The sequence below is a fragment of the Musca vetustissima genome, unplaced genomic scaffold (genome assembly GCF_032173495.1).
Source record: "Musca vetustissima isolate MV318-11 ecotype Yass unplaced genomic scaffold, APGP_CSIRO_Mvet_v1 utg20277, whole genome shotgun sequence".
Lineage (NCBI taxonomy): Eukaryota > Metazoa > Arthropoda > Insecta > Diptera > Muscidae > Musca > Musca vetustissima.
The window spans coordinates 208191-220394 of NW_026879575.1; the positions used below are offsets into that span (position 1 = coordinate 208191).

The following is a 12204-nucleotide window of genomic DNA, read 5'->3' on the forward strand; positions in this document are numbered from 1 at the left end:
ACTGATTTGTTTATCCCTTGATTTATCCAAAAATAATTGGTCCCTTTTCTTTTCTTTATTATTCACTTCAGAAAAAATTAAAAAAAATCAAATTGTTCGATATCTTCCTTCGACGTTTTTTTTTATCAAGATTCTGAAATCTTGATGACATTTATCCATTTGTTAGCTTTTATTATGAAGATATCTCTCGCACTCTCCCTTTCTCTTTCTCACTTTCTTGACAGGTGCCAAGGTAACTCGGCATGCAAAAAAAAAAAAAAAAAAAAAAAACTGAGGTGAAAGAAATTAATCAACTTAACGACAGGACAGTGAGCAGGGTTTCGCTTCGTTTTTTGTTGTTGTCTTCTTTCTCCTAAAAGCCAATAAAGTATCAGATTGAAAGAAAAAAGTCGAAGAAGAAGGAAAAAAGTGTGAAAGCAAAGGAAACATAAAAGTGTGAAGCACATGAATGAAAATAGTCCGTCTGTGAAAATTTGTTGTGAGAGGGGTATGGAGAGGGGACAACGACAAAAGATATATTGAACATGGGGAAAATTGTTCGGTCGGTCGGACGTTCGGTAGCTTAGTATGGTTACTGGGCATGAAATATCAGCAGCAGCACCAGTTAACCTGCAATGAAGTAACAATTTTTTTCCAAAGACCCAAAGAAAAAAATGGCAGGTGGTAATTTTTTCCCACCATGTTGTTGTTGTTTTGTTGTTCCTGAAACCTTCTTAGTCGGGTTTTTTTTTGTTCCACATCCATTCTATCAATGACCTGCCTAGGCAGTCATTTTTTCTCCTTAAAGCGGAACATTTCATCTCAGAGAGTAGTCTACTGTGTGGGAGACAATAGGTGGCCCCCCAACTCCCCTCCTGGGTCAACTTGACCCACTTTAGAAAAAAAGTGGACAATTAATGTTGTTATTTGATGTTAGTCGGTTTTGTTGTTGTTTATGTTCGTTCTTTCCTTTATTGTCATAGCTTTTGATTTTTTGTTGCTGTTGTTGTTGTATCTTTCAGTGAAAAGTTCATGAATGCCTCAGATGATAAATCTGTTGACAAAATAGAAAAAAAATTTAACACACACACATGTTTAACTTATTGACTCAAAAAAAAAAATCACAGTTCCTCCAGCAGGTGAATGACAATGTAAATAAAAAATGAAAACCCATCTAAATAGAGAGAGTCCTTTTTAAGGATTGAGTAAATACGAAGGCCATTAGGGTTTAATTTTCCATGACCTGTTAGGTAGGAGAGCGGTAGGCTTAACTTTTCTTCGTGTAAAGACAAAATTGAAAATTGAATTTTCTTGTGAGGTATTTAAAATTGAATTGAGCCATTTAGGTCTTAGGGGAAACAGCTGGGTCCTTGGAGAGAAAAAATGAAATTTATTCACTGAATTAAAGAATGTATCCTTTATTGAGAGATAATTTATAATCACAAGGAATTTAATAAAATATCCATGCACTAAAATAATTATCTATCCACTTAGTGGAAAATTAATTTAAGTAGTTAAAAATTTATCTAAAAAAATGTTGCAAGCCTTTATCAAATTATTTAGATAAATTATCTACTCAATGAAAACTATGCTCAGACTCAAATAAAATATTTAGATAAATTCATATTCGATTTAAAAAAAAAATATTCAGATAAATTCACATAGTTGAAAAATTATCTAAAAAATTGTGCAAGGCTTTATAAAGTTATTTAGATAAATTATTCACTATGTGAAAATAATAATCGCAGTCAACAAAAAATATCCAAATAAATTCAGACAGTGGAACAAATTCCCTTATAAATTTAAAATATTATCTAGATAAATCCTGAAATTAACATAGTGAAATGATATGTATATTTCTTTCACACCGTTACAATTTATACAGATACATTTTCGCAGTCGAAGAATTATCTGAAAAAAATGTATTTAGTCAATTTAGAATAATCTATAGAAAAAGCCTGAAATTCAGATAATATTAAATCAGATAAATATAACAATATATTTTTTAATACGCTGAAAATCATTATTTAAATACGTATTTTATTTACGAAAAATGTGTAGATAAATAATCTATACCGTTTCAGCCAATATGTAGATAACTCTTCATTAAAAAAACTATCTAGAAAAATATTCTTGACAATTATCTAGATATCACGCCTACAAAATTATCAAAATAAATTACATATGCTTTTAATATTATCTAGATAAATTGTTGTTGTAATTATTGAATGTCCGCGTTACGGACTTCCAACACACAACATACATGCGTAGAGTAATTGCGATTAGTTCGCCTAGTGTAACCTATACACAACAATGTAAATATTCGTAGTAGTAAGATTTCTTGTCTAGTGTGTAATTTGAAAATTGTTCGCTCTCAATAAAGCCACCAGCCAGAGCACAAGTGCCTTTCCTTCCATCCACTAGCAGCAGAATATAAATACTTTCAACAGGTTATGGGCCCAGTCACCCCAGGCATAGCCATGCGAAGCAGTCGCAGCATTGAATCCAGGATGACTCTGAAGGAGATAAATAGTGTACGTTCAGGATCACTCTGATGGAGAAAAATACAAAGTGAGTAGTATCCGGCAGGCCTCTGGAGAAGTGTGTCCCTCCAGCAGATCATGGTTGTTCGTGTGTCGAAAACCAGCGATTATGTTACTTGTGTATCAGTAACACACGGCCCGGAAAGAGTGAATCCTAATGAGACTAGTGGATGGTGTGAGAAAGGAAGACAGTGGAAAGTGTCCGATCTGTGTGATCGAAGTGTGCGGAATAGAAAAGGGCATTGAGAGTCATTCCATGTTGTATAACTGTGTGTCGGGTATGTTGATCGTGTGTCGACAACATACGCAACATGGAATTATGCATGTGTTGCATAGAGAAATTGTCAGGGGACAATTACGGCTGGTAGAATCTGCAAGGGAATCAGTGCTGGTCCACCAATTTGTTTGGGAGGTGATTCTATGGAAGAAAATGCAGATAAGAATGTTGATATTTGGAAAACTCGAAAAGGCGAGTGAATGGCAACAACAACAAAAGCAGGGTGCGATTGCCGAGGCGCACAAGAATAATTCAGCAACAACAACGCAGGTAGCAGAAAATATTTCGCGCACAAGTAGTGGCAGCAGAGACTGCAGGCAGCGAAAAAGGTCGAGCAGAGAAATCCCCACGAGCATGCGTACACCATTAGTGATGTGTTTGACAACAACAATGCAAGTAAGAGCATTGTGTGTTTGTCTAGCGGTGTGACGACGATGCGTAATTTGTTTGCAAGAAGTCTCTGGCGAAAAAGAAGAGGTAGATCTCATAGTGTGTTGTTCGTGTAGAACCTGCAATAAAATTTTGAAGACGGTTGACAGACTAGCGGTAAGATGTCGTGAAGAAATGTGCGCAATAGACGACGAGCAAAAGGAGTTTGCTGACCGCGAGAGGGGAGTTGTTTTTGTAAAATGTAAAAATGTGATTATGGCGAAACAAAAACAATCCAATGAAGTGCCAATACCGTTACGGTCAACTGATGGGGAGAGCCCACGACGAACGGTATCGAATGTGTTTCGATGAGATGAAGGCACAGTTAGGTCAACCATTGTCGAACCCGTGGAGGGGGACAAGATGCAGGAGGAGATGAATTGCTGATCATAGTAAAGAAAAATACTGTGTGTATTTATAATTTGTAATGGGTGTACAAATTTTGAATGTATGTTAATAAAGATATGATTTGAGAGATTTCGATATGGGCATGTATGTATGTGTGTTGAGGAGGAGTGTTGTAATTATTGAATGTCCGCGTTACGGACTTCCAACACACAACATACATGCGTAGAGTAATTGCGATTAGTTCGCCTAGTGTAACCTATACACAACAATGTAAATATTCGTAGTAGTAAGATTTCTTGTCTAGTGTGTAATTTGAAAATTGTTCACTCTCAATAAAGCCACCAGCCAGAGCACAAGTGTCTTTCCTTTCATCCACTAGCAGCAGAATAGAAAATATATTCAACAATTGTACATGCCTTGAAAATTATCTAGATGAATTATCCAAGCCTCTAGATGAATTATCCATGGCTTCAAAATTATCTACATGAATTATCCATGCCTTAAAATTTATTTAGATAAATTTTACAAGACTTTCAATATGTTGTAGATACATTTTTTACGCCTTCATGTTATTGAAAAAATCCATGCCATTAAAATGTTGAAGATAAATTTTCACGCCTTTAAATGTTGTAAATATATTTCTACGCCTTTATAATGTTGTAGATAAATTATCCACACCTTTTAAATGTTGTATATAAAATATCAACACAACCTAGATAAATTATCCACATCTTTAAATTGTAGATAAATTATCCACGCCTTAAAAATAATGTAGATAAATTATCCACGCCTTAAAAATAATGTAGATAAATTATCCACGCCTTAAAAATAATGTAGATAAATTATCCACGCCTTAAAAATAATGTAGATAAATTATCCACGCCTTAAAAATAATGTAGATAAATTATCCACGCCTTAAAAATAATGTAGATAAATTATCCACGCCTTAAAAATAATGTAGATAAATTATCCACGCCTTAAAAATAATGTAGATAAATTATCCACGCCTTAAAAATAATGTAGATAAATTATCCACGCCTTAAAAATAATGTAGACAAATTATCCACGCCTTAAAAATAATGTAGATAAATTATCCACGCCTTAAAAATAATGTAGATAAATTATCCACGCCTTAAAAATGTTGCAGATTAATTATCCACGCCTTAAAAATAATGTAGATAACTTATCCACGCCTTAAAAATAATGTAGATAAAGTATCCACGCCTAAAAAATGTTGCAGCTTAATTATCCACGCCTTAAAAATAATGTAGATAAATTATCCACGCCTTATAAATGTTTTAGATAAATTATCCACGCCTTAAAAATGTTTTAGATAAATTATCCGCGCCTTAAAAATGTTGTAGATCAATTATCCACGCCTTAAAAATGTTGTAGATAAATTGTCCACGCCTTAAAAATTTTGTAGATAAATTATCCATGCCTTTAAAATGTTATAGATAAATTATCCATGCCTTTAAAATGTTGTAGATAAATTATGTACGCCTTTTAGGCAACCTAGATAAATTATCCACACACTTAAAATGATGTAGATAAATTATCCACGCCCTTTAAGCAACATAGATAAATTATTCATGACTTTAAAATGTTGTAAATAAATTATCCACGCATTTAAAACAATCTAGATAAATTATCCACATTTATTGGACACTTTGAATGAAATATTCACGTTCTTTCAATTACATAGATAAATTATCCATGACTTTAAAATTAGTAGAAGTCCCCGCCTTTAAAATTATCTAGATGGATTATTTAGGCCTTCAAAATTGTGTAGATAAATGATATACTCCTTTAAAATTATCTCCTTGAAATATCCAAGCATACAAATTAATATAGATAAATTATCCAAGACTTTAAAATGATCGTTGTGGGTCTTTGCAATTATCTAGAGTAATCATACCCGCCTTTAAAATTGTCTAGATAAATTATCTAGGCCTTTAAAATGCATATGAATAAATTATCCAAGCCCTTTAAAGCTATATAAATAAATGGTTCAGCCTTTTAAAATTTTGTAGATAAATTATCCACAATTATCCTGATTGTCTGTTGATTTGGCGACAGAATTCGAAATATTTAAGATAGAGCTCTAGAATTTTGCACAGGCATTGCTAGAACATATAGGATTTTTGGTATTGCAAATGAGATATATCGGTCACCGTTTAAGCGTAGCAGCTACCATACCACCATATCTCCAAATATTGGAAATTTTGGGGATGTTCGGAACGCTTATGCTTTGGTATTTTGGTTACTTGTTGGATAGCATATCTCCCTACGAAAAACGTGTCAATATTGGATCATATACGATTTTTTTACGATTATCTTTGAGAGATTTGCTTATTCAAAAAACCTTTATTTGCTCTAATAGCTTTCGACAAAATATTGGTGTTATCTTGTATAATTTGTTTGTCATTCCAGCTAAGTACATGAGTATTCTGTTGTAGCTTTGTCCTCGGTTATGGGACTGCCATCTATCGTTGTCTAGATACAACACCATCAAAAATTTTACAGTGATTGCTGTCTTTACTTATTTAGTGTTGCCAATTTCCACTGGATGGCGCTATATATCTCTCTCCAGTCATTCCTATTTGGTTTTATTCACATGTGTGGATTTTTATTGCGAAGTTGACTATCAGAATGTCGGCGGTTTTATTCTCATGAATGAATTTTGTTTCTGAAGTTAGCTATCAGAATGTCAGCTTCGGATGCATTTCAAGAACAAGGATTAATCACTCGATTAATCCTTGTTCTTGTTTCGTTAATCATTGTTTTTTCCATTCCATCTAAGTAGATACTTGGTCTGCTGTAATATGTCTTAGGTAATTGAGCCGCCATCTATTGTTGCCTAGACACAAAGTCTCCTTGAACTTTTTTACATTGGTTGCTGTCTTTACTTATTTAGTATTGACAGTTTCCACTGGATGTCGTTAGTTTTTTTTTTGTGTTATCCTCGTGTGTTGATTTTAAGTTCGAAGTTGGTTATTAGAATTTCTAATAGGCTTCGGATGAATTTAAACTGGATGGGGAAGTAAAAATTGTAGATAAATTATCTACTAGCGTAAAAAGTGTATTTTCAGATCTTTTAATGTATTTCGAAGTTCTCCATCAACACCATCTTTAATATCTTTCTCTGACATTAAAACAACTATCTTCTGACAGCGTTAGGCCATTTTATGTATTTGACCTCCAAAAAGGAAGGAAGATATGCTGTTGTATGTTGGCCACAACTAGCCATGATGTATTACATTTTTTAGCCTTCAAGGCTATTAGAGATAACATTGATGGATTACTAAATCGTATTTATCTATCAGTCAGATAACAAAAAACCGAACATAATCGCCATTTAATAAATGATGGGGGGAAAAAATAGTTCCTATCGAAGTTGAATATTGCGAATTCTTGGAGGGGGTAGATGATGGAACATGAACATTCATTGTTCATATTATTACAATTTAACCTACATAATTTCCTAGTATCAACCTCTCTAGCCGAACATCTACACATAGCAAAATAACACACACCAAATTAGCTTCAAATGTTCTCCAATGGAAACGAACTCAAAAAGAAATGATTATTTTCAAACAAATATCAATTTGTTGTGAAATGAATATAGAAAAATGAAATCAGGATATCACACTTCACACTAAGTTGTCGCACAGCAAGGATAATGGCATTCACAATTTCACAGTAAAACCCATGTGCATTGCATATGAAATAATAGTAGTCAAAACTATTACCACTAACAAATATCGAAACAATTATTTCGAAGGATTTGTTCTTTTATTGTTTTCACTTCAACGAAAATCGGATAGATAACAATAATAATGGACTGGAGGGTGGAGAATCGATGATGACAGGGGCGTTGCAAGCATCACTCCCACCCCCACAAAAAATGCATTCGAAGAACTGCTAGTTTCTTTGGAACTATTGTCATAAGTTCCTCAAGGTATTTTGTTTCACCCACCTCCACAAAAATTGGAACTTCGATTACCTCTTATTTGTAGCTGTGCTCCAAAGGCACATCATCGAATAGTTTTCCATGGAAAATAATAGCAAAACACATCCATATACACATATGATATCTATTGACATAATAATGGCTCTCAAATTGTTGCAATTGACTAACATTTGCTTTCCAATAAGAGCAACAACAACTCCAATAACAGGTCGGAGCGAACATTTTTTTACCCTACGAAATGTGGTAGAGGACGTAGATTTTTTAAATAATTTTTTTCGAGGTCCTTACAAGGCCTAGATTTTTTAAATAATTTTTTTCGAGGTCCTTACAAGGCGTAGATTTTTTAAATAATTTTTTTCGAGGTCCTTACAAGGCGTAGATTTTTTAAATAATTAGTTTCAAGGTCTATACAAGGCGTAGATTTTTTAAATAATTTTTTTTGAGGTCTTACAAGGCGTAGATTTTTTAAATAACTTTTTCGGGGGTTATACAAGGCGTCGATTTTTTAAATAACTTTTTTTCGAGATGCTTACAAGGCGTAGATTTTTTAAATAATTTTTTTCGAGGTCCTTACAAGGCGTAGATTTTTTAAATAATTTTTTTCGAGGTCCTTACAAGGCGTAGATTTTATAAATAAATTTTTTCGAGGTCCATACAAGGCGTAGATTTTATAAATAATTTTTTTCGAGGTCCATACAAGGCGTAGATTTTATAAATAATTTTTTTCGAGGTCCATACAAGGCGTAGATTTTATAAATAATTTTTTTCGAGGTCCATACAAGGCGTAGATTTTATAAATATTTTTTTTCGAGGTCCATACAAGGCGTAGATTTGTTAAATATTTTTTTTTTCGAGGTCCATACAAGGCGTATTTTTTTTTTCGAGGTCCTTACAAGGCGTAGATTTTTTAAATAATTTTTTTCGAGGTCCATACAAGGCGTAGATTTTTTAAATAATTTTTTTCGAGGTCCATACAAGGCGTAGATTTTATAAATAATTTTTTTCGAGGTCCGGGACCTTATAGGTCAATACTTTAATATTTCAAGGTGTTACAAACGAAATGGAAATTTCTATACCCCACCTTATGGTAGAGGGTATAAAAACATTCGAAAATGGCTTGTATGTTAAGTGGTGGTGGTGGTGCTGAATTTTGGGGGCAACATCGTGGTGCCAGATACACTGCTCCACTCAAAAACAACAACAATGTACGAACAAAAATGATTTTTGTATTATTCCCAAAACGATCAATGAAATGATGCTGATGATGATAACAATGACGACAATGACATTAGCCAGAACATTCACACACACACACACACACACACACATTTGTACATTTAGTTGTTTGGACCATTATTGCAACAATGTCTGAAGTTGCCTGGCGAACTTCCCGAAACTGAATCCTTGTCGGAGTGGCTGATGTTGTGGAGACATTATGCATGCATGCTGCATTTTGTCCTAGGATTTTCTTTTACAATTGTACACACAACATTGGGGTGTGTGTGTATGTTTGTATTTGTTTCCCCCCGGGGCCGGTCATGTTGCGGGAATCTCACATGACAATCATATCTATGACAACGACCAAAAAATGATAATGGCAACGATGTTGCAGCTGTATTTCCAAAACTTATTGAATCTATAATCATGTGAAAGTCAACTGGTTTCAAAATGGGAACTTGAACGAACGACCGAACGAAGGGAAAAGGCATGCCAAAGATACTGGCAATCGAAATAAAAATTGACTTGCAATATTCGCCTTGGAGGATGTAGTAGGATAGGAAATGTGAGAAGATTTTGGAAAAGGACAATTGGAAAAAAAAATCAAAAAGCTATTTTAAAGATTTTTTAAAGACCATATAAGGCTTAGATTTTTTAAATAATTTTTTTCGAGGTTTAAACAAGGCGTAGATTTAAAAAAAATTTCGAGGTCCCTACAAGGCGTAGATTTTTTAAATATATTTTTTTCAAGGGCCTTATAAGGTGTATATTTTTTAAATCATTTTGTTCAAAGGCCATATAAGGCTTAGATTTTTTAAATAAATTTCGAGGTCCCTACAAGGTGTAGATTTTTTAAATACTTTTTTCGAGGTCCCTACAAGGCGTAGATTTTTTAAATATTTTTTTTCGTGGTCGCTACAAGGCGTAGATTTTTTAAATATTTTTTTTTCGAGGTCTCTACAAGGCGTAGATTTTTTAAATATTTTTTTCGAGGTCTCTACAAGGCGTAGATTTTTTAAATAATTTTTTTGAGGTCCCTACAAGTCGTAGATTTTTTAAATAATTTTTTTCGAGGTCGTAGATTTTTTAAATAATTTTTTTTCGATTAGGTCCCTACAAGGCGTTGATTTTTTAAATATTTTTTTTCGATTTTTTTTCGAGGTCCCTACAAGATTTTTTAAATAATTTTTTTTTCGATTTTTTTCCAGATCCCTACAAGGCGTAGATTTTTTAAATAATTTTTTTCGAGGCCGTAGATTTTTTAAACAATTTTTTTTCGATTTTTTTTCAAGGTCCCTACAAGGCGTTGATTTTTTAAATAATTTTTTTGAGGTCCCTACCAGGCGTAGATTTTTTAAATAATTTTTTTGACGTCCCTACCAGGCGTATATTTTTTAAATAATTTTTTTCGATTTTTCCCAGGTCCCTACAAGGCGTTGATTTTTTAAATAATTTTTTTGAGGTCCCTACCAGGCTTATATTTTTTTAATAATTTTTTTTAGGTCCCTACCAGGCGTAGATTTTTTAAATAATTTTTTTTTTCGATTTTTTCCCAGGTCCCTACAAGGCGTTGATTTTTAAAATAATTTTTTTCGAGGTCCCTACTATGCGTAAATTTTTAAAATAATTTTTAATTTTTTTTAAATATTTTTTTTTGAGATGCATACAAGGCAAGGTCCCTACAAGTCATCGATTTTTTAAATATTTTTTTTTTCAAATGGCCGACAATAAGAACAATGAACCACCTCCTCATCTCACTTGCGAACACATTTCAAGCAACAAACTTTTGCACAACTCCAAAAATCTTTTCAGTTAATACGAAAACTATGTGGCTGGCTGGCTATCAGATGTGTGGCGTCTTTATGGCCATACTAATACTAAACCTGGTCATAATGTTGTCGTTTACTCCATTAGGAACCGAAGGACTGCTTTTATTCCTCTTTTTTCATAAGCCATTGAGTGTCTTCTTATTAACCTTTAGGATAAAGTAAAGAGGATGCGGATGATGATGTCGAAGATGATAACCTCAAAATGATGTTGTTAGAGAAACACTTTGGCATTCTCGTTTGGCCATTCAATTCAATACACTGTGAAGTAACAAAAAAGAAACTCACACACACATACATAAGTTCGAAAGAAGATCACATTAATGGACCAAAGCAAAGACCAGCAACGACCACCGTTTAGATCAACCGGCAGTATAGTTAACAGTAAATGTACGTACTTCAAATATCTGAAGGGGTTATAAAGGGATCTTTAAATCTATAGCACATGGTCATGGTCTCGCCAAAAATAGAAACGAGGATTGTTGGTTTGTACTTTGCCTTCCCATCGTCCAGGGAACTGATGACACGTCCATAAGTAGAAACTTGTCGTCTTAGTCACTTCTCCTCCCAACAGAACATTTAGTGTGTTGTAGTAAATAATCGAATTGAAGTTTAGTTGTTGGAGCGTGGTGGGAGGTTACATTTTCTAGGAGCCATAAATTCCAAAGCCATTACATTTGTAAGTCATTTGCTCAAATGCTGCAGGGTGGTTAAGAGGACAGATGGTGAACTTTTTAAATAAATTTTCGAAGTCCCTACAAGGCGTAGATTTTTAAAGAATTTTTTTCGAGGTTCCTACAAGAATTTTTTCAAAGGCCATACAAGGCGTAGATTTTTTAAAGAACTTTTTTCAAAGGCCATACAAAGCGTAGATTTTTTAAAGAATTTTTTTCGAGGTTCCTACAAGAATTTTTTTCAAAGGCCATACAAGGCGTAGATTTTTTAAAGAATTTTTTTCGAGGTTCCTACAAGAATTTTTTTCAAAGGCCATACAAGGCGTAGATTTTTTAAAGAATTTTTTTCAAAGGCCATACAAGGCGTAGATTTTTTAAAGAATTTTTTTCAAAGGCCATACAGGGCGTAGATTTTTTAAAGAATTTTTTTCAAAGGCCATACAAGGCGTAGATTTTTTAAAGAATTTTTTTCAAAGGTAGATTATCTGAACATTTCTTCACCACTGTATCCAATCAATAACCACGAACATACTGGCCCCAAATATGTTCCATTAATGTTCGGTTTGGATCGTCAAGTGCAAGAAGATTATCATCAATTTTATATACCATTTCAAAACGTATGGTGGTCAAATGTGTGAGTGTATGTGCTCGTTTTCCCATCCACTCTCCCCATTGTGCAATAATAAATTGACCATACACCACATAGGTCCACAAGACCAAGGAGTAGAACTTCTAGTAGTTGTCTTTATGTTCAAGTATTGAAAATAAACTAAAAATATCTTCAATTGAAGCTGTGTTGGAGGAGAGAAGTGATGAAGCCATTTGCTTTATTATTTACCATTGTCAATTGCACCAACATACCTACCCACAAAAATTGCCCCCCTTCCTCCCCGTGGTTATGGCAAAGTTTACAAGCTTTTTAAAGTGTTTGCTTGAA

At 33.5% G+C, this 12204-nt stretch overlaps 1 protein-coding gene across 1 annotated transcript in view; it reads left to right on the forward strand.

Moving 5' to 3' along the window:
* LOC133324523 (rab3 GTPase-activating protein catalytic subunit-like) overlaps positions 1 to 12204 on the forward strand; it is an 85666-nt gene that overhangs the window by 42933 nt on the left and 30529 nt on the right.